The sequence below is a fragment of the Equus caballus genome, chromosome 23, assembly GCF_041296265.1.
Source record: "Equus caballus isolate H_3958 breed thoroughbred chromosome 23, TB-T2T, whole genome shotgun sequence".
In the NCBI taxonomy this organism is placed as follows: Eukaryota; Metazoa; Chordata; class Mammalia; order Perissodactyla; family Equidae; genus Equus; species Equus caballus.
The window spans coordinates 18,598,195-18,621,735 of NC_091706.1; the positions used below are offsets into that span (position 1 = coordinate 18,598,195).

Below are 23,541 nucleotides of genomic sequence, written 5' to 3' on the forward strand. Positions count from 1 at the left end.
CTGAAATTGGCCACCCCAAGATATGTCTCTTTGGCATCGGGATTGTTTTGGGCTGATTGCTTTCGATAAACTGGGACAGGGAAGGAGGCTCTGGGGAATGGAACTTGCCCTTGTTGGGACACATTTACATTTGTAAGGTAAATCTCTATCTGTAAAAGGTGCCTCCCTCTCTGTACCAGGAAGAAGAGGAGAGATGACCTTATCCCTAGAAACTCTTAATGGGGAAGGCAAGAACTTAAGTTGGTTGCTGTCTGGCAATCTCATGTAACTGATTTAGGGTGGTGGCTTCTGACCTTCACTTAATCCGATTTGATTCTTGTCTAAAAGTCATGGGATCACCCAATGACCACACCCCACCTGCACTGATACCATTTTAACTTTTTTTCATGTTCTTTCCTTTGTCTTCATAAAGAGATGACTCACATACCTATGCCTTAAATTTAGCCCTAACCCTCAACTCGGGGCAGCAGCAGGAGCTCTGACTGCCCGTGGGTCCTGTCCCCACGCACCAGCTCTGCCTGCCCATGGGCCCTGTCCCCATGCCAGCGGGGGCAGCAGAAGCAGCAGCAGCAGGAGCTCTGACTGCCCGTGGGTCCTGTCCCCACGCACCAGCTCTGCCTGCCCATGGGCCCTGTCCCCATGCTATTCCACTCTCTAAATAAAAGAGCACTACTGCCAGATCTTAAGAGTCTAAGAAATCTTTCTTTCGACTCCTCGACTCACCGACCCCGCATCAATAATGGTTTATAACATTGTGTAATTTCAGGTGTACATTATTATTTATCAGTTCTGTATAGACTCCATCACACTCATCACCAATAGTCTAATTTTTGTCACCATATATTTGTGCCCCTTTATCCCTTTTGCCCACCCTCCAACTCTCTTCTTCTCTGGTAACCACTAATCTGTTCTCTTTATCCATGTGTTTATCTTCCACGCATGAGTGAAATAATGTGGTGTTTGTTTTTCTCTGTCTAGCTTATTTCGATTAACATAATACCCTCAAGGTCCATCCACGTTGTGGCAAATGGGATGATTTTGTCTTTTTTTTATGGCTGGATAGTATTCCATTGTATATATGTACCACATCTTCTTTATCCATTCATCAGTTGATGGGCACTTGGGTTGCTTCCACATCTTGGCTATTGTGAACAATGCTGCAATGAACATAGGGATGCATAAGTCTCTTTGAATAGTTGATTTCAAGTTCTTTGGATAAATACTCAGTAGTGGGATAACTGTATTGTATGGTATTTCTATTTTAAATTTTTTGAGAAATCTCCATACTGTTTTCCACAGTGGCTGCACCAGTTTGCATTCCCACCAGCAGTGTATGAGGGGTGGAACATCTTTTCATGTGCTTATTTTTCATCTGTATATTTTCTTTGGTAAGTGTCTGTTAAGGTCTTTGGTCCATTTTTAAATCAGCTTGTTTGCTTTCTTATCGTTGAGTTTTAAGTATTTTTTGTATATTTTGGATAACAGTACTTTATCCAATGTGTCTTTTGCAAATATATTCTCACAGTCTGTGGCTTTGTCACCGACTAGTTGCCCAGAGAAATTCAAGGGTGGGTTTAGAAGCATTTAAATGTTTTTCCAAATTGTTTTTGTTTCCTTTTGTTATGTTAAGGAGATGCAATCACCAACCACCCTGAACCAGACCAAGCCTCACCACGAGAGTTACACCTATGACCTTTACCTTCTATTCATATTTACATTTAATGCTAAGATCTCTCCAGGAGGAGTTTAGGTCTTGTTACTGTAACCTACAGTATATGTGGAAGCATGTTTTCCAACTGAGCCAGCGCAAGCGAATACCTACCTCTCCCTTTTGAATATTCATTCCCCATCCAAAATAAATGTCCCTGCTTCCCCTTGTTTGGGGATGCCAAGACTCTGGAAATGATTCCTCATGGTCTCCTATTTGTTGCACATATACCTCACTTTGTGAGACAACTTACTTCTGGGGGAGAGTTTGATTTAACTCGCCAGGAGGGAACCCACTTTGGTTTCAGTAACAGCTTGTCTTCTCATTCTGTTGACATTAACTTTTACAGAATTTTCTAGTTTTAATCAAGTCCAGCTTATCGGTTATTTCTTTCATGGATCTTGCCTATGGTGGTATATCTAAAAAGGCATCACCATGCCCAAGGTCATCTAGGTTTTCTCCTAGGTTACCTTCTAGGAGTTTTATAGTTTAGCATTTTACATTTAGGTCTATGATCCATTTTGAGTTAATTTTTGTGAGGTGTGTAAAGTCTGTGTCGAGATTCATTTTTTTTGCAAGCGGATGTCCAGTTGTTCCAGCACCATTTGTTGAAAAGACCATCTTTGCTTCATTGTATTCCTTTTGCTCCATTCTCAAAGATTAATTGACTATATTTATGTGGTTCTATTTCTGGGCTCTCTATTCTGTTTCATTGATCTGTTTGTCTATTCTTTTGGCAATACCATGCTGTCTTGATTCCTGTAGCTTTATAGTAAGTCTTGAAGGTGGATAGCATCAGTTCTCTAATTTTACTCTTCTCTTTGAATATTGGGTTGGTTGTTCTGGGTCTTTTGCCTTTCCATATAAACTTTAGAATCACTTTGTCAATATCCATAAAATAACTTGCTGGATTTTGATTAGGATTGCAGTGAATCTATACATCCAGTTGGGAAGAACTGATATCTTGACAACATTGTCTTTATATCCATGAACATTGAATATCTCTCCCTTTATTTAGTTCTTCTTTGATTTTTTTCCATGAGAATTTTGTAGTTTTCCTCATATAGATCTTATATAATAATATTTTTAGAATTATACTTAAGACTTTCGTTGTTAGTGTGCTATGTAAATGGTGGTGTATTTTTAAGTTAAGATTCTACTTGTTCTTTGTTGTTATATAGGACAATAATTGACTTTTGTTTATTAATTTTGTCTCCTGCAATCTTTCTGTAATCACTTATCAGTTCCAGAAGTTTTTTTGTTGATTCTTTTGGATTTTCTACGTAGGTGATAATGTCATCTATTAACAAAGACTGTTTTGTGTCTTCCTTTCCTTCCCTTTCTTGAGTTATTGCATTAGCAAGGACTTGAAGTACAATGTTGAAATGGAGTGGTGACAGGGGACATCTTTGCCTTGCACCTGATCTTAGTAAGAAAGCTTTCAGTTTCTCACCACTAAGTATGATATTAGGTATAGTGTTGTGTTTTTTTAATAGATAGTCTTTATCCACTTGAAGTCCCTCTCTATTCCTAGTTTACTGAGAGTTTTTGTCACAAATGGGTGTTGGATTTTGTCAAGTGCTTTCTCTACATCTATTGATATGGTCATGTGATTTTTCTCTTTTTGTTTATTGATGTGATGGATTATACGAATTGATTTTCAAATGCTGAACCAGCCTTGCATACCTGTAGTAAATCCCACTTGGTTGTTGTGATATTGTGATTTATAAGAAATATATATTTGGTCTTCCCTGTTCCTGGCCCAGAGCGCCTAAAATCCTTGGAATTTCCTAAGTGATGAGAGTGATAAAGATGTCTTTTGTTTTGTTAATGAAGTGACTTGGAAAGCACCTAAAGCTGGGGCCTTGTTGCCAAGGAAACCAACCATGTGATTAGAGGGTCGGAACTTTCCATCCCACTCTCCAGACCTCCAGGGAGGAGAGAGGGGCTGGAGATTGAGTTCAATTACAATGGCCAATGATTTAATCAATCATGCCTGCATAATGAAGCCTCCATAAAAACCCAAAAGGATGGAGTTTGGAGAGCTTCTGGCTTCCTGAACATGTGGAGATTCTGGAAGAGTGGTGCACTCAGAGAGCATGAAACTTCTTCACCCCTTCTCCGTACTTTGCGCTGTGCATCTCTTCCATCTGGCTGTTCCTGAGTTATATCCTTTTACTGATAATAAACCAGTATACTACTTGAGTTATATTACTTACTGGTAATAAACTAGTAATCTAGTGAGTAAACTGGTTTCCTGAGTTCTGTGAGCCACTTTAGCAAATTAATCAAACCAAAGGAGGGGGTTGTGGGAACCTCTGATTTATAGTCAATCTATAAGAAGCACAGGTAACAACCTGGACTTGGAATTTGCATCTGAAGCGGGTGTAGTCCGGTGACACTGAGCCCTTAGCCTGTGGAATCTGATGCTATTTCTGGGTAGATAGTGTCAGAATTGAGTTGAATTGTAGGACACTCAGCTGGTGTTGGAGAATTGCTTGGTGTGGGGAAAAACCCCACACATTGGAATTGGTGTTGTGGTATAGAATTTTTTTGGTGCTTTTTTGGATTTGATTTGATAATATTTTGTTGAGGATTTTGTTTGAGCATCTATGTTCATGAGAGATATTGGTCTATAGGTTTCATTTTTCCTTTTCTTTTAATGTCTTTGCCTGGTTTTGGTATTAGAGTAATGCTGGCCTCAGAATAAGTGAGGAAGTATTCCTTCTGCTTCAGTCTCTGAAAGAGATTGTAGAGAATTGGTATAATTTCTTCTTTAAATATTTGGTAGAATTCACCAGTGAATCCATGTGGGTCTAGTGTTTTTTTTTTGCAAGGTTATTAATTATGGGTTCAATTTCTTTAATAGATATAGGCCTATCATATTGTCTATTTCTTCTTGTGTGAGTTTTAGCTGATTGTGTCTTTCAAGGAATTGGTCCATTTCATCTAGGTTATCAAATTTATGGGCTTAGAGTTCATAGCATTTCTTTATTATTTTTAATTTTTATTGGATCTAGGATGAAACCCCCTCTTTTATTTCTGATATGGGTAATTTGTATCTCTTTTTTTTTTTTTAGTTAACCTGGCAAGAGGCTTATCAATTTCAGTGAGCCTTTCAAAGAACCAGCTTTTGATTTTGTTGATCTTCTCTGTTGAGGTACTATTTTTAATTTCATTGATTTCTGCTCTTTTATTTTTTCTTTTCTTGTGCTTACTTTGAGTTTAACTTGCTTTTCTTTTTGTAGTTCCCAAAGTTGGAAACTTAAATTATTGATTTTAGATCTTTCTTTTTTTCCTAATATGTGCATTCAATGATATAAATTTCTCTCTAATCACTGCTTTTGCTGCATTCCACAAATTTTGATTAGTTGTATTTTCATTTTCATTTAGTTAAAAACATTTTAAAATTTGAGATTTCTTCCTTGACTCATGTGCTATTTAGAAGTGTGTTACTCAATCTCTAAGTGTTTTGGAAATTTCCAGGTATCTTTCTGTTATTAATTTCTAGTTTAATTCCATTGTGGTCTGAGAGCAGACATTGTATGATTTCTATTTTTAAATTTGTTAAGCTGTGTTTTATGGCCCACAATGTGGTTTATCTTGGTGAATGTTTCATGTAAGCTTGAGAAAAATGCATGTATCCTGATGTTGTTAAATGAAGTAGTCTATAGATGATAATTATGTCCAGTTGATTGAGGGCGTTGTTGAGTTCAGCTATGCCCTTACTGATTTTCTGCCTGCTGATCTGTCCATTTCTGAGAGAGGAAATGTTGAAGTCTCCAACTATGATAGTGGATTCATCTGTTTCTCCTCCCAGTTCTAGCAGGTTTTGCCTCATGAAGTTTGACGCTCTCTTGTAAGGTGCATACATGTTAAGAACTATCATGTGTTCTTGGAGTATTGACCCCTTTATTATTACCTTTTTTATTCCTGATAACTTTTTCCTTACTTTGAAGTCTGCTCTGTCTGAAATTAATATAGCTACTCGTGCTCTATTTTGATTAGTGTTAGCATGCTATATTTTTCTCCACCCATGTACTTTTGTCTGTGTGTGTCTTTATATTTAGAGTGGGTTTCTTGTAGACAACATATAGTTGGGTTGTGTGTTTGATCCACTCTGACAATCTCTGTTTTTTAATTGGTGCATTTAGACCATTGGCATTCAAAGTGATTATTGATATAGTTGGATCAATAGCTACCATATTCATTACTGTTTTCTATATGTAGCCCTTGTTCTTTGTTTCTATTGTTGTCTTCCACTCATTTTCTGCCTTTTGTGATTTTAATTGAGCATTTTATATGATTACATTTCTTTTCCCCTCCTAGCATATCATAGTTATACTTGTTTTTCCTTTTTTTTTTTTTTTTTTTTTTTAAGATTTTATTATTTCCTTTTTCTCCCCAAAGCCCCCCGGTACATAGTTGTATATTCTTCGTTGTGGATTCTTCTAGTTGTGGTATGTGGGATGCTGCCTCAGCGTGGTTTGATGAGCAGTGCCATGTCCGCGCCCAGGATTCGAACCAACGAAACAGTGGGCCGCCTGCAGCGGAGCGCGCGAACTTAACCACTCGGCCACGGGGCCAGCCCCTGTTTTTACTTTTTTTAATGGTTCCCCTAGAATTTGTAATATGTACTTACAACTAATCCACGTCCACTTTCAAATAACACTATTTCACTTCATGGGTAGTATGAGTACCTTATAATAACAAAATAATCCTATTTCCTTCCTCCCATCCTTTGTATCATTCCTGCCCTTCATTTCAATTACATATAAGCATGCATAAGCTCATATATATATACACATGTAAATACAAATATACATAAGCAAACATAACTGAATACATTTTTGCCATTACTATTTTGAACAAACTGTTACCTATTAGATCAATTAAGAATAATAAAAATGGATGAAGGGGTCAAAAGCTAGAAATTTCTAGATATAAAATGAATTTTATGGGGAGATAATGTATAGCATGGTGAGTATAGCTAATAATACTGTATTGCATATTTGAAAGTATCTAGGAGAATGGATCTTGAAAGTTCTCATCATGAGAAAAAAAATTTTGTAACTGTGTATAGTGATGGATATTACCTGGACTTATTGTGGTGATCATCTTGCAATATATACAAATATTGAATCATTACTTCTACACCCAAATCTAATAAATGTTATGTTAATTATACCTCAAAAAAAATAATAGAAATGAAAGTTTTCATTTTACCTTCACTTTTTCCTTCTTCAGTGTTCTTCCTTTCTTTATGTGGATCCAAGTTTCTGACCTATATTGTTTTCTTCTTCTCTAAAAAATTTCTTTTAACATTTCCTGCAAGGTAGGTCTACTGGCAAGAGATTCCCTCAATTTTTGTTTTTCTGAGAAAGTCTTTATTTCTTCTTTATATTTGAAGGACAATTTCTTAGGGTACAGAATTCTAGGTTGGTGGTTTTTCTCTCTCAACACATTAAATATTTCATTCCACTCTCTCCTTTCTTGCCTGGTTTCTGAGAAGTTGGGTTTAATTCTTATGTTTGCCCCTCTGTAGATAAGGTGTTTTTTTTCCTTTGGCTTCTTTCAGGATTTTCCCCCTAACTTTGATTTCACGCAGTTGGAGTTGGGCTGGAGCTGAGTATTTCTCTTCTCTCATGTGGGAAAGAAGAACTGGCTGGAGCAGGGTGTTTCCCTTCCCCCAGGAAGGAGGTGATAACATGTTACCAGGTTGGATTCTGGCTAACTGTCTCCCAGGAGGGCAGGCCTTGGTAAGAAGAACAGAGTGCTCTGGTAGATTTCAACATGGTTCCTTTTCCCTTCCCACTGCCAGAAGCGTGAGGGGATCTTTGTCTGATATTTACTGTGAAAAACTGGCCAAACTCGTGGAGGTAAATCTCACAAAATCGTGGGGTCCTTCGTGTGACTGAGTCACTTGGCGTTTTACTCTGAGACCTGTCCACACTGAGCGTCTAGCAAGTCACCAATTACAGTTCAGGTTTTCTCACCCTGGCACTGTTTCCTTGGGTGGTTTGCACTTGTGAGTCTGCTCTGGGAAGCTGTGAATCCCTGTATCCACCTGTCTGTGTCTCCAGTCTCAGCAACAGCAGTTTGCTGTGTGTCCTCACCTCTCTTAGACGTCCTAGGAGAGTTACATATTTTTCAGTCTGTTCTGGTTTTTACTTGTTGTTAGGATGGATTGGTGGCTTCCAAGCTCCTTACATGCAGAACCAGAAACCATAAGTCACATTATTATTTTGCACTTCCCAGAAAATTCCATCACACTTCTTATCTGTACAAGCTGTACATTATATATTCCTATAAAAATTCAAAGAATAGATTATACAAGGAAAATATCCCCTTTTAACCTTCACTCCTGTGTTGTTGTTTCACTTCCCTTCCTGGGGAAAAAACACTTAACTATAAGGTTGGTGTGTATCTTTTGAGATATTTAATTTTCTACACCCTTACATTTAAATATTCACATAGGGATCACATATGTATATAGTAAAAATGGAATCATGCTGTATGTATTATTCTGTGACTTCCTTTTAACTTAGTGTATGTTTGGAGAACTTTCTGTGTTGTGTATCTAAATCTTCCAAAAAAATTGCTGCACAATATTCCATTATATTGATGTATTAGAATTTATTTAAACATTCTTTTCTCTATGGACACTTAAGTTGTTTCCAAAGTTTTATTATTATAAATGGTCCTACAACAAAATTCTTCATTCCACTTTGAACACTTTTAGAAGCATTTCTCTAAGATAGATATCTAGAAGAAGAATTGCTAGATATTTTAAACATTTAAAGATTTTTTACAAATCTGATGAGTAAAAAAGGATTATCCATTTTTTGTTTTAAAGTACATTTCACTGATTTCTAATGAGATTGAGCATTTTTCACATATTTATTGGCCGTTTGTAACTTTTGTATTCTTAATATTAATCTTTTGCTTTATATGTTATAAATATTTTCTTTTTGTTTCTCACTTGTCCTTTAAACTTTTCTTAAGGTGTCTCTTATGGTTAGGTTTTTCTGTTTTATGAAGCCAAGTCTGCCAATCTTTCATTTTTTCACTTTTGGCTGAAGAAAATCTTCCTACCGCAAGCTCACAAATGTATCCTAGTTTTCCTCTCCATAAAAATGTGTAGGTGAGGCAGAAACAGGTTAGCTGGTTAGCAAACTCTTTTCCTTTTCCTCCTGAGCACATAGCCAGACTTTATATTCCAAACTTCCAATTGTGTGTGGCCATGCTGTGGAGTTCTGGCTAATGGAATGTGGACAGAGGCAAATTGCCATCTTCCGAGACTTGCCTGTGTGATCTTTTATGCTCCTTTCCCTTTTGGTTAGCTGCAATGGCTACAACCCCCAGGGAGAAATGGAGAGCTAAGAATTGAAGATGGTGGAACCACAATATAGAAGGTGCCTGGATCTGAATCACCCCTTGGAGAAGAACTACTCAATCAGAAATATTTGTTTTGAATTTTACACGAATTTTAAGCCACTAAGATTTGGAGATTTATCTGTTACAGCCGCTGATTACCTTAACTAATATATATTTACATATATATATTTCTAATATTTACATCTTTAATACAATTAACAAAATAACATTTTTATGGTTGGTATGAAATAAGGATCTAACTGAATTCTCCCCCTACTCCCCAAATGGACAATCAATTTTTTGGGATAATTTGTCTTTTCTCTACCTGTATAAAATGTTACCCTTATCACATATTTGACTGTACCATATACAATTGCCAATTTTCAGCCATTGTTTGACCTCTAAAAACAGCAGTTCAGTCAACTTAATATTAAATTATCTTACACGTATTAGAATGTTTATAGATTTTCTATCCCTGCCCATCAATCCATGTTTCTTTACCAGAAGCATACTGTAATCTTTAAGATTTTAATTACTATAGCTTTATAGTATATTTCATATCAGGTAGGGCAAGATGAACTTTACAATCAGTTGGTCAAGTTCTACAAAAAATCCTGTTGGGATTTTGTGTGGAATTGGATTCTATTTGTTTTGACTAATTTTTTGGAGAATTATCATGTCTATAATATGGAGTTTTCTCAATTGGGAGTATGAACATAAACAGGTAAGTAAAACTTGTCCAGAAATAATTACAAATGTATGAGCCACAGCTCTAGGGAAGCCAGGGTTTAAGGGCCACTGCTCCTATCTTTCTAAACTAGCAGCATGAAGGGCAGTTTATTCACTGCGGCATTCTGAACTTTAGGCTGTACCTGGTCCCCTCTGGTTTCCGTAAGGGAGAAAGGGCTACTGTTATGGATTTACTGATTAATTTTCTGCATCTCTTCACTAGGGTGTAAGCACCATAAAATTATGACTTTGCCTCCTTTATTCACTGCAGTTTTTCTAGTGCTTAGAACAGAGCCTGACCCGTCACAGACCCATAATAAATATTTTTCAGAAGAGGGAAGGAATGAATGTGAGGACTCTAACCCTTGATGAAGATGGTGGTTTACATCCAGTACCTCATTCATCAGGTGGACCTCACAGCATAAGGGTGCTTATTTTTTCTGGCTCTTAGCATGTTCCCATGGCTGCATCTGTTGAGACATGCTGAATTGTTATGGAGAAATGGTGTATAAAATGGCAGTGATGATTAAAATATTCACAAACATGGCCTTAGAATAAATATTGCAATGAATGAACAAGGTTACTCATTGCAGCACTGTTTGTTGTAGCAAAAGATTGGAAAAAAATCCAAATGTAAATCAATTGGGAAAAGGTTAAAAAAACCCACCAACTATGGTATATTCATACAATGGAACGCCATGCAGTTGTTAAAAAAAGTAAAACTAAGGAAGAATTGATATGGAAAGATCTCCAGGATAAACTGCAATGTTAAGTTAAAAAAAAAAAAGCGCAAAAAGCAGACTATATATTATGCAACCTTTTGTAGAAAAAAGGAAAGGAAATAAAAATACACATTCATGTTTCCTTCTAGATGCATAAAGAAACGCTAAAAGGATTAAAAGAAATTAATAAAAGTCATTACCTGTTGAAACGGTGATGGGAACTGGGGTGAGTGTGACACTTTTCACTGTACTTTTATACGTTGTTTGATTCTTGAACCATGTGAATATATTGCCATTAAAAATTGAATAAAATATAAAAAATAAATGATGACGATAAAGATTATATTTCATCCAAGAAATACTCTCTATTCTCTAGTTGGTACAATAAAGAAATGAGCATTATTTCGGATTTGTACACACTTAGGGGAATTGGTGTCTTTGGTGTAGCTGTTCAGAGTTTGCAGAAGTAACATGTAAGGCAGCAGCAGCCGAATCAGACCGATTTCCCTGGTTGGTTGCGTCTCATTCAGAAAGCCTTTCTCAACCAGGCAGTTAGGGTTAAAGAGCTTTTGTTCTTCCTCCTTTCAGGCTTCAAGGCTCAGTGCACACCGAATCATTTTAGCGAAGCTTCTGTTTTGACGCGAAGTGTTTCAGCCTTGTCCTCTTAGTTCAAGTTAGATCAATTAAATATCTCTTAATGATTTCGGGGCAAAATTGGTTCCAGACGACTAGCAACTGACTTGCCCACAGCTCACTTATTCACCAAAATAATTAATTTGTTAACAAATGTAAAGGCTAGAATTGAAAATATTGAACAGTTTCAGCTGCCTTGGCCCGGTTCATTCATCTTCCTCATTAATATTAACCATCCTTTCCTATGTGGTTGTAAGAGTCATTGTCTTTTAAATTTATCTTGTGAATAGAGGTGACAGGGCTTTGTTTATGGTACATATTTAAAAAGCAGCTTCATCATTATCTAAAAAAAGGCATCATTATCAGAAAGTATTTTTTATTATGAACTGTATCAACAGAATTTACACAAATTCAGCCACTCTCTTCTAGGGATTTACAATGAAAGATTTAACTTAAACCTGAAGCTAAATAAGGTAGATTTGATAATAACTAAGTACTTCTCTGTGAAGTACACTATACAAACATAGGGTTTTGCTATTTTTTGACATGCATTGTAATAGAAAAATAATACTTAAAAAGGGTAGAAAATGACATAGAGGATGAATGGGCAGTTCAGGTTGGGGAAGATGGATGAAAGTAGTTTTAATAACATAATCAGCTTTCAGCTGGGTAAAAAGGCCCCCCAAATGTTCAGGTTATTAACTGATACTCACCAACCGCTTGGTAATCATGCATCAAATGAGAGTGAGCACTAATGGCTCAAGGAATTGCCAGCCATTCCTTTTTTATAACTCAAATTATAAAGTTTTATTAAAATATTTTCTGGAGCCAGGCCGGTGGCTTAATGGTTAAGTTCTCACCCTTGGCTCTGGCAGCCCAGAGTTCGCAGGTTCAGATCCTGGGCATGGCCCTACATACCACTGATCAAGCCATGCTGTGGCAGAATCCTACAGACAAAATAGAGGACCCTGAGCTAACATCTGTGGCTGATCTTGCTCACCAAAAAAGAAAGTCTTGGTGACTTGGTGAACAAATTTCTCACCAAAAAAGAAATCTTCCTCATCAGAAAAGAAAAAAAAATGTTTTCTCCACTTGTCTTCAATTATTTAGATCCAATCTAATTTTCCTTCAAAATTAAACTCTGGGGCTCAAGCTAACTTATAAGACTGAACATTTAAAAACAGATGTCCTCTCTACCTGTATGTAACATCACTGGGAAAGAGGATGGTATGTTTCCACTGTGCTGTGCTGAAACACAACCATTTTTCTAAATTTATTAAAATAATGTGTGACAGAGAAGCATAACTGAAGCTGCGTCCCTGAAGACCGAAATTTAGAGGGCCTCCAAATGACCTTTTTCCTCTCTCTCCTATCCCACCCACTGCTACTCTAACTACCTCTTCAGTGGCTGTAGCAAGCTCCCTTTCACTTTTACCTGAACACCTTGGCAGTGGGACACAGGGTCAAAGACTAGGAGAATGAAGCATTCAGGGTCTGCAGTAATAATACACCTTCAGCTTCTTGGATAATATCACAGAACTGTCCCTAAACCTTCGGAATCTCAGGGGCTATTCAAGAAATAACCCCTGTCTGGGATCTGGACTTCTGGGACTTATTTTGTTTCGGCAGGCATCCCCTGGATATTATTCAGCTTTGTTCAGGAGCCGGGTACAGCTACATGTAAAAGGATGCGTGGTAAACAGCTTGCTGCCTTTCCCAGTTGGGATACCTGGGACTTAGAGCCGCCGTCCCACTTGACCATCGTCTAGCCTTCTTCTCCCTCTCCATCTTTTATTGTTCCCTTTCTCTCTGCCTCTGATCTTCTCTCCCTCTCTGTCTTTATTTTCCTAGATAAAAATTACCTTTTTTATGGTCCCAGTTGTATATCATCTTACTCTGAGAAAAAAAACACATTTTGATAGAACCAGCACTTATGAATTTAATAACATCACTGGGAATGACCCCGGTTAAAGCAGTTCTGAGTATCTCAGGTGGAGTGACTATTTCTCAAGGGCTAGATACTGTCTCATTTGAATGGACAGTACCCACAGTTTAATTCATGAATGTCTACACCTCTATGGCATGCAGTTATTTCTCAATTATCTGCACCGACCAACTGAATAATTTGAAAATATTTGGCATTGGAATGCACGATACAATTGTTTTTCTCACAGAAGCTTATTTTACTAATTACACTTGGTTTGGACTTGTATTGAAATCTATGCTTCTCTAGAGTACTCACCAAACTGCTTCTAAGGAGAGGCGATCTAGAAATAGTTGGGACACGGACAGAAGCCAGAGGGAAACGCAAAATGTTCAGAATGTTCAGAATCAGAAGAATCGACATTTAGTTATTTATACTTTTTATATTCTAAAAAAAGATTTTGAAGTGGAATAATAGCTGTGGCTCACACTGGGAGCATTATGCCTTTCAAGGCCCAAATGTAAGATTCCACTCTTTGTCCAGTATAGTATTTTGCTGTCTGATAAAAGAACAACAGGAATCATTCCTGGATGGCCCACAGTGTCAAGTTCTGTGCTAAATACTTGACATGGTTTATCTCACTTAATTCTCAAATTACTTGCTGTTCTCACAGATGAGGCTCAGAGAGGTTAATTACCTTGCCCAAAGTCACATAGCTCGGACGTGGAGGAAGCATCACTTGGAACCCAGCTTTTGTGGCTCTGACACCTGTGTTCCTGACATCTTCACCCTACTGCCTCTGATTTTGTGGATGAAGATAGGCTCTGCAGCTATGACTGCTTTCCATGATGAATTTTTAAAGTGGATCTCAGAGCCTGAAGCACTGCCTGCATTGAATATGAAGGAATCAGGCCTTGTTAAAGTCAAATTATCCCATATGAGAAAGGGGTTGTACTGATCCTACCAGGACAGTTTTAGAAAGCAAGTGGATCCCAGACCTTTGATGACTGTCCAGACACACTGGTTCCAGACAAGTGGAAAGCCTTGAGATACCTTTGTATCCACATGGTCTTGGCTTGACCAAAGGACCTGGCTGTGGAACCGTGCACCCAGAGCCCCAGCTTCCTGTTCGCCATTGCATCCCTTGCCCTGTATCGTCCTCTGCTAAATGCTCTCCCTCAAATACAGGTCTTCAAGCAGTCATGGGCTGTGCCTCAGCCCTAGGATGGGCAGTACCCCTTGGTGGGCCTTAAAACCCACCCTGCTGCGTAGGCTCTGCTGTCCAGGTGGTAGCCATCTTGTCATTGTCCTCCCTTCAACAGCCTTAGCAAGGACTTAGCGGCTACTTATCCTCCGCAATGATGGTGGCTAAGAACTCAATGGTGTTTGACACTATCTGTGACCTTTGGCGCAATCTCAAGTGTACCCTCTCAGAAAAATTCCTCAGTGCAAGTTCTTTACCTACACCTCTTTTTCCATCCAGCTGCCTACCATCCTCCACTCTCCTGTATCTTAATACAGTCAGAGTCAAAGATCAATAAATATTAAATTTATCTCTTAGCAGCTAATATCAATGCTTCGTATAGTGGTGAAGTCCTTGGGTAGTTACTCAAAACTGTTAGAGTCAATTATATCAGTTTTGTTTTTTAATGGGGGAGAAAAAAACCGAACCTACAGCAACAGCAATCTTCCTAAGCATGCACTCCCTCACCTCGTGGAAGTTACTTTGCAGAAACAATGCACAGTATCCGAATCATGTCAGTGCAAATGACTACTTTGTCAAGAAGCAGGGACTTAATGCTTGTGTTATTTTAAAATTGTTTTCAGCCTGAGATTGGCATACTTAACTGCTTTTTAAATACACTTGTTAAAGCACCAAGGATACTGTTGACGGTATTGAAGCGTCTTTGGGTGGGCTGCTGACATTAAGAAGCAAGGTTGGCATTTTCCTCTCTTATCTCAAACTTGATGATTTTAATATCTAGGCTATTAAATTTGCACCACAAAGGACTCTGGCGGATAAATCTTTTACCAAAGCAATTTAAGTCAACAACAAAAATAAGGAAAAGGGTAAAGCATTTAGCTTTCAGATAACATATGCTCCAAGGACTGTCCTCTATTTTTGTGGCACTGCACAGAGTTGTTTGAAGCTGAAGATGCGTCATTGAGGTTGACTTTTTGTGGAGTCAGCTCCTGAATTCAGCCCTGAAGCGAATACTTTGGCTTCAAGTGTGGGGTTGAGGAATTACTGAAGAAACTTCAATTGGAGGTAAAAATCCTAAATTCTCTTTAATTATTTCTTTGTTGGAGATCAAGAGTAACTCCTTCAGGGAAAAAAAGAAAACAAAACAAAACTGACTTACTTTGCTTCATTTAAAAATATTGCTTTGGTCTCTCCCCACCCTCAAAGTCCAAGGGCCTTGTAAACATTTGTCCTTCATTCTGCAAACATTTATGGGCCACCTACTACATTCCAGGTACTGTTCTCTGCATCAGGAAGTACAGTGACCGTACTCCAGAAAGACACATTCCTGGGAGCTTCTCTGTACCAGTTCAGGGATAATTTACCTGGGGAAACTCTGGCTGAGACTAAAATGTCTCAGGACAGTTGTGAAAAATAAAGGTACAGAGTTTTTTTTTCTTCTTTGATAGGCATATCAATATGGATTCTATCTGAAGATGTTTTCCTGTTTCTTTTTGGTAAGATAGATAACAAAGGAACACAGGCTGTTTTTAGAGAACTTTCCTGCTTTGTATTGTGGTAAGAAAGTCTTATATGAAGTAAAAGCACTATTCAAGGCTGGGACTATTAGTGTCAAACACTGTGTTATTTGTGATAGAGGAACTATGCAATTTTTTCCCCTTTGGTACGATGTGCATTTATTAAAGCATTTATCAAATAATTTGGTTTTCCAATACATTATCAGGAATTAGTGAGATTGGTTATGGACTTAATTATGCTTTTCTAAAAAATGTTTTTAGTCTGCTCTCAAGCATTTTGAAGTGGACCTTTATTATAGTTACCAAATTGTATGAAAGCACTTTGCCCTCGTCGCATAAGGGTCACAGGTGGAAAGCAGCAGGGCTGAAATGAAGGGTAATGGAAAAATCCAGTACTTGTGTTTGCTGCTTAAATGTCATGGCTGGGTAAATGGATTTCTCTACTTCCTGGGACTCGGCTTCTACTACATTAGTCTGGCAGCAATTAGGGAGGAGAGGTTGCTCTGCAAATTGGCTTGGCGAACCATGCGGTTCATCTTTCTATTGTGCAAAACAGAGAAAATTGCTTCTAATCAATCTACTTCAACTTTTCGTCTAAAAATTATTTACCATCCCATCAGCTGAAAGTACCTATGAAATGCTCCATTTGAATTAACTGAAGGGAAGAGGTATTTGCATCAATAACCTGATTACAATTATGGGGGCACAATCTTCCTATGGAAGCAATAAAGAGACTGCGTTACTATTGAGGTGTCCTTGCCAACTAGATTAATGCTTTTAGGAGAATTAATCTACATTTCAAATATAATTGGACTCTCATTAACTAAATCAGAAATGTACCACTTCATGACTGTGATGCTCAAAAGAGATAGATTTTCTTCCAGAATAGAACATTATTAATTTTGAACTTTTTGTAATCTTTGCATTTGATTCATAGGATTGACCAACCCCTCTGCTTTGTAACTGCCCTAGGATGTAACATTTGGGGGTGCTTAGATGAAAGTTTATTATTCTTAATTCTTTCAAAGCATGAATTAACAGAGAACTGATTTGAGGTACAGGGAAATTTTACTAATTTCCACCTTGCCCATTAGCACATTCAATGATTTAAAAAGTGAATGAATGAATTACACTTCTAAATGAAGTGTATAGTGAATTTGAGGTAGTGCAAACTACAAGAGTAGACTCCTTTAAGCTGGACACAGCTGGCTTCCCTGGGAAACACTAAGATTCAGGCAGCCTGTGCTGGGAAGGAGGGTGTTGTAGGTAAGAAACCTTGGCTTCATTTGAGAGGAAACTTCACTCACAGCTCCAAATCAGGTAAACATTGTTTGGGATCTCAAAAGCAAAAGATTTCTTATGCAGCAGGAGCCCAAATTTCTGAACAAAAGTGTTAGCAGAGAACAAAAAGTCTGTTGAAATCAATTTTTTTTGGACAAGTTCTGATTATTCTCATTGACTAAATCAAAATCATCTAAATTTAAAAAATTTTAAAAAAGGTCAGTTCTTTGAAGAGAAAACTCTCCTCTCTTAGATGAATGTTAATTACACAATGGAGGATTAGGTGATATGTGCAGATAACGTTCTGTCTTATTTGGGGTAGTGGCTTAAATTCTATGCTTGCGTTTCAAAAGAAGCCCTTTAACCTTTGTAAAAATATAAGTAGAACGCCATCGGAGAGGCCTCCCCTTTTGTGTTTTCTCCCCGACTTCCTCTCCTGCCTCCAAATAGGGGCTACTTATGGCTGATTTGTGCCTACGGAGAGGGGAGGGGGCAGCTGGCTCTTGCTTTGATTTGAGCTCCATTCCTCTTTCTCAGTTCCCCTCTCCTTCGTTACCAGGGCCACATATGTTATTAACACTCAGATACAGCTTGCTACCTCTTGCAAGTTAAGAGGGTTTGGTTGAAGTGGACATTGTGCATTTGGCGCACATGGGACTGCCTGAGTGGCAGCATCCTCTTCCTTTAGTCATCCACTCCTACCCAGAGATGGGCTTCATTAGAAACTGAAGGGCTGGTACTCAGGAAGCAGGGAAGAAGAAAGGGCAGGAAAGGACTCTGAAATGCGGCACTTCGTGCAGTCTCAGGGCTCTTGGGTAACCTGTCCTTGTGGAAGGAGGGCTGCCTGGAGGAGTCTTACACGGGTCCTGCTACTTGCTGGTCAGACCTGCATGTTGGTTTCCGGGGTTTCCTGGTCTTAAGAACTGTTTGTATCTTTTGAATTTAGTTCCAAGTCATAACCTCTCAGGGTCTCTGTTTCCTGATTGCAAAGATGAGAATGTTGACTCAACAGATGACCTCCTCGGGTCTCTTCTAGTGCTAACATTTAATGAAATAATCTTGCAAATGCCTCCCCACCGATGTATCAACCTATTCCAGAAATGAGGAGTGAAAAGAAGGTCCAAAACCATGTGGAAACAATAGTACACTTTAACTCTGTCATTTCATTTCTCTTTTTAAGCCCATGTACACAAGGAGTTCATATTTTATTTGCAGCCGAGTCGGGCCTGCCAGAGGACCTGGTTAGCTCTCAGTACACATTTCAGACGCATGCATCCTCCAGGGCAAGGACGTCCCACAGGTGTTCATAGATAAAACTGATTTCCCACTTTAAGAAATGACTGTTCATTCTCCCATCTTTGCTCAAATAGTTCGTTTGCTGAGAAATGGGAAATAGGGGAAAAAAGGTTTTGTAGGTTCCGTCCTCTCTTCCAGAAAAAAAAAAAAATCTTCGGCAGCAAATGCTTAGGCACCCGTAGAGGTCAGCACCTTGGTGCAGATCATTGAAAAAAGAGCACGATAATATTTGCCTTGGGAATTAATTCCACTTCCCTCCCCCCAAATACTTTATTTTCTATTTCTCCTGGGTTAATTAAAAAATTAAAATAGTTACTAAAATTATTGTCTAGCTCCTCCTCTCACACTCACCCCATCGAGAGGATCTAGGTGCGGGGAGCATGGTTGACACAGTTGCCCGCAGAGCACAGAAACCTCACCGGGCAAACTGAAAGTTCTCTTGCCTGGTGCGGTTCCTAAGCCTTTCCTGAGGCAGGAAGCCTGCGAACCCGGACACTGAGTCTCGGCTCGGTCGCCCCGCAGCGCCCCGCTCCAGGCAGGGACCCTCTGTTAGCCGCTGGAAGGGGGCGACGGTCTGTGAGCTTGGAAACCCACGACCCCCGGAAATCTGTGGGATTACGCTGGGCAGTTTCAGATTCTTGAGGGCAAAACAACGTCTCGAGTGGTCCAGTCGGAGCGCCTCTGTTTTCCTGCTCTTCCGTCCCAGGTCCACGTGCCTGTTCACAAGTGGGGGTTACTCTGCGCAGACCCCCGGGCTGGCACATTCCACCGTGATGTTCGTACCGCGGCCCAGAAGGAGAAGCGCCCAGAGACAGCATGCACGATGGGGACCCTTGTGCCATTTTTTTTCTTCTTCTGATGTTACGGACAGTGAGACGCAGAAGAAGAAGGGAGAAGGTCCCCTTCCCGCGGGCGGCGCGCCCTGGCCCCGCTCCCACCCAGGCAGCAGCGCTGGGAGGGTCAGGGCGTCCCAGCACGTACCGGGACCCTTTCGCAGGTTAAGAACAATGCTTTCCTATGCTGAATGAAGACGGAGGGTGGGATGGGGGTTGCGGGGCGCGAGGAAGAGGAGACGCTTCGCTTGATCGGGAAGCGACGACGACCTGAGATTTAGGGATCAACGGTCCTTGCGCGCCTTTTCGGATGGCCATTCAGAGCGCTCCTCCCGCTGTTTCCGTTGACACTTCCACTTTTAGATATTTTGTGCAAGGTTTTAGAAGAGGGTCATTTCCTTTAAAACAAGAGCAACAAAATCCACATAAAAATATAAGTAAATAAATTCCATGGCATTTTAAATTTAGTTAAACTCGGATAACGTTTTTCAAGTTTCATAATGGCAGCACTTGCGGGACTTTAACCTAACATTTATCCTAACAGAATGGGGTGATAGTCCTTGGGGTGGTTTCACTTTGGAAAAAATTCCTTTTTCCGTTTGGTCAGAAATTTCTCAATGTTTACGAATAAGATTAATGCTAAGGATGGAGAATTCTGCAGAGTTTTAAATAGTATTAGGCCATTCTCTCATATGCTCGGAACCAATTAAAATTTATATTGTACGTACATGTATGTACATATTTGTACGTGTGCGTCTGTCTATCTATATGAATACATACAATCTTAGGATTCTAGACTATTAGGGCTAACAGTGGCCTTTGCACCCACTGAGCTGCCAACTCACTCACTTGACAGATGCGCTGATCTCACAAAGCGATTCTTTGTCTTCTGGTGGAGAAGTGGTGCATTTCTGTTCTTTCTGCTGTGGAGGGTTTTCTAAGAATTATTTCATGCCGGATCGCTTTGATGACATGGCAGCAGCATATAGTGTTTAGCTGACTTCAATTCATGCTTTTTCAGCATTTAGGATTAATTTTAACCTCCACATTTCTGTTTTCCAAAGAAACACACGCACACAATCTTGGGTTCTGAACTTGCTTAGGGCAGTGTCAACCTAACAGGTTCAGTGAGTTCTCTTGTTTAGGGGTCTTTCCTTCCTGTGCTTTCCCTGTGTCCCAAGACAGGATTGGCTGGAGTCGCCTGGGCTGCAGGCTCTTTCCAAAGGTCTAAGAGGCATTGTAGAACCTACGGGTCTGTGATGGTGGCCCTGGGTATGGGTTGTTTATGAGGAGAAATCCACAGTGAGTGGAAAGACGTTCTGAGAAGGTTTCTCATTTCTCTGCAATTGCTGAGCACATGCCAGCATCCATTTCTGTTTTAGACTCTGGGGACCACGAAGAGCTCTTTTGGGAAGGGACTTTTTAGTGCTCACGCTCATCACGTTATAAAGATATGGTCATGCTGAGATTCACACATAAATGTCAGGGATAATAGTGAGCACTCAAAATTCCTAAATATAATTAAACTTTTAAAATACCATTCAGCTCCCTTCTATTTTTTTTAAAACCATTTTATGTCAGTGGATGAAGCTGTGGTGTTGTGAAATATCTATCCCTTTCCTGTGCAACTCCGGTAACTGGCTGTCACCATTAATAGGAATCATAATGACACAACTTACTGAGCATAAGTGCTGTTCCAGACACAGGGCTAAGTACTTAACATGCATTATTTCATTTAGTATTTACAACAGTCCTATGAGGTAGGTATTTTTATTTACAGATGAGCAAATTGAGGTTCAGAGAGGTGGAATAAATTGCCCAAGATCCCATGGTAATAAGAATCAGAACTGGGAATCAATTGTTTCTGACTCTAGAAACTGAGTTCTCAATCTTTGGTGAATATTTGATTCCAGAGAATTTTTAGCTTTCTTTGACCTGGTTACATTAGAGCAATAGCTTTTAGTTCTCAATAGTATTCTAACATAATTTCTTCCTATTTGGATGTAGCTCTAACACTTGTAGGAAAACAATTTATTTCCGTAACAGCAGCAGGCATGTGTTTAGTACTTTGTCTATAAGCCCTGTCCTGCATTTGTTCTCACTAATCCCAGCGTCCATCCTCAAGGCAGCATGTGGAAAAGATGACTCTAGACCACCAGCAGCAGATTTAGACTTCCCTGGGGCGCTAGTTTAAAATGAAGATTTCTGGGTCCCCGGTGGACTGGGATAAGGTTGTGGGCAGTCGAATGGGACTTGGGAAATTGCCTTTTAATAAGCTCTCAAGTACATGAATAATTAGAAAGAGAAACATGAATTTTGGAATCAAACCTTGGTTTCTATCCCAGTTTTAGCTCTTTTCAATCGTATGAGCTTAGGCAAGCTGTTTATAGAGCTGTATTAAAGATTAAATTAGGTAGTGTGTGTGAAAACATTAATGTTTAAGGTGCTAACAGTGATGGAAACCAATGCTTTTTGAGCACTAACTTGCTTAGCCGGACACTGTGCTAAGTACTTTGCATGTACCAACTCCTTGAAGCTTCACAGCAACCAGATATGAGAGGGCTGCCATTCCTGAGGCACAGAAGAGGAGGCTGAAGCACAGAGATTAAGCTGAGCCAGGATTTGGTTTCCAGGAGGCTGGTTCCAGGGCTGTGCTCTTCACTCTGTTCCCGGCCGTCTCTCACAGTAGATGTTTATTGACTGTTACTTCTCTTTGGACCATCTTATAAAAACAACAGCGCCAAAAACTGATAAAAATGGTGGGTGCAGAACAATGACAGCTTTTTCCTTTTGACCCAGAACATGCAAGTACCATATGGTACGTTTCTCTCTAAGATTATTCATTTGGTCCAGGATCAGATGTGTGCATCTGATGAGACCTGGCAGAGGTCTATTTGGGTCCTCTGACGGCTTGCTTTGCACAGGGCTGCTCAACATCTGACTCCTGGACTTGCAGCATCACCATCACCTGGAAGCTCGCTAGAAGGGCAAATCCTTGGGCCCCTCAGATCAATGAACCAGAATCTCTGGGCATGGGGTCCAACAATCTGTTTTGACAAGCCCTGCCTGTGACATTGATGTGTCCTAAGGTCGAGAACCACTGGTTTATAGCACAGAGCAAGAAAATTTTTTTTAAGGGTTTATAAAAGCAGTAAAAATGTAGACATGTCTTTACTCTTGGTGACTTAGCTAGAACTGGGGCTGATCTTCCTGGGAGAGAGGGTGTTCACTGAAGGAACAGAGGGTGCCTCTGTTCCAGGCACTGCTGGTGTTGGACGTACAAATATAAATCAGATGAAGTTCTGGTGCCAATAAGGTTGCAGCCTAGTGAGAAGGAGAAAACAGTACAGTGAACCAGAAAATGGTGCAGGCCGGGCTACGATGCGGCACACACAAAGCACTCTCGCTGGCGCTGAGACGGGGCAGGGAGGGTGTCACCAAGGTGGAATCTGAGTGAGGCCTTGAAGGACAAAGAGACTTGCCCTAGACGGAGATGATTAACAGAAGCTTATTGAAAAATTCAGACTAACATCATTTAAGGATAGAGTAAAGACAGTTATGAGGACTTCGCCCTCAAAGCCAGATGTAGTGGGGAAACTACTTATTAGTGGCGACATATAACACTACACAGTGTACACAGAATCTAGGTGCAGGGGGTATTTCAGAGCACAGAGGACAAGTACCTGACCTACACCACATTGTGGGTTAGGCCTGATCAGGGAAGACTTCCTGCAGGAGGGAGTCAGACACCCAGAGCTGAATCTGAGAAGATGAGTATAAATTACACAGATAAAAGGTTTTCCAGACTGAAAGGGCAGCTGAGTCCAGAAACAGTATATAAAGGCAGTGTTTCCCAACTTTTAGCAAGTGATGGCTCGTGAGAAAACCGTAGCATTTGTAAAGCACCTGGGTTAAATGGACAGCTGCTCATAGCTGGAGGAAGCCCAAGCCGCTCCTGGCCCTGAGGATGGAGGGGACTCAGTGTCTCATAGGGTTGCATATGTTGGTGGCACACAGATTGGTGCACGCTGGTTTAGGGAGCGTAAGCTGTTCTCAACGACCGGAATGTATAGGAATAGGCTGAGAGGGAGGTTTGGAGAGCTGGGGGTGGGAGAGGTGGCAGATGTCATTTCTTCAGGAATTATCTTAATGTACAAAATGAAGTCAACTGCCACTTCAAAGGAAATTAAATTATTAATTTTTTTAGCCAATATTTCCTATAAAGCATTGGGAGCAGTGGGCCTCTCCTGTAGCAGGTAAGGTGCTGGAAGAATTTTTCTCTTGCCCCTTTGGGTGTATTAGGGAAAGAGGTTTTCC

At 39.7% G+C, this 23,541-nt stretch overlaps 1 protein-coding gene across 2 annotated transcripts in view; it reads left to right on the plus strand.

The window, feature by feature from the left end:
- RMI1 (RecQ mediated genome instability 1) overlaps positions 1–15,996 on the plus strand; it is an 89,895-nt gene extending 73,899 nt beyond the window's left edge. The window contains exons 5-7 of one of the 2 annotated variants that reach the window (XR_011431137.1): positions 10,686–10,762; positions 15,232–15,362; positions 15,746–15,996. The gene's annotated coding sequence lies outside the window, so the exon portion shown is untranslated. Of the gene's footprint in view, positions 1–10,685; positions 10,763–13,766; positions 14,654–15,231; positions 15,363–15,745 lie in introns of those variants that run through there. The other variant, XR_002803038.2, reaches the window with a different exon arrangement.
- Positions 15,997–23,541: the final 7,545 nt, after the last annotated feature.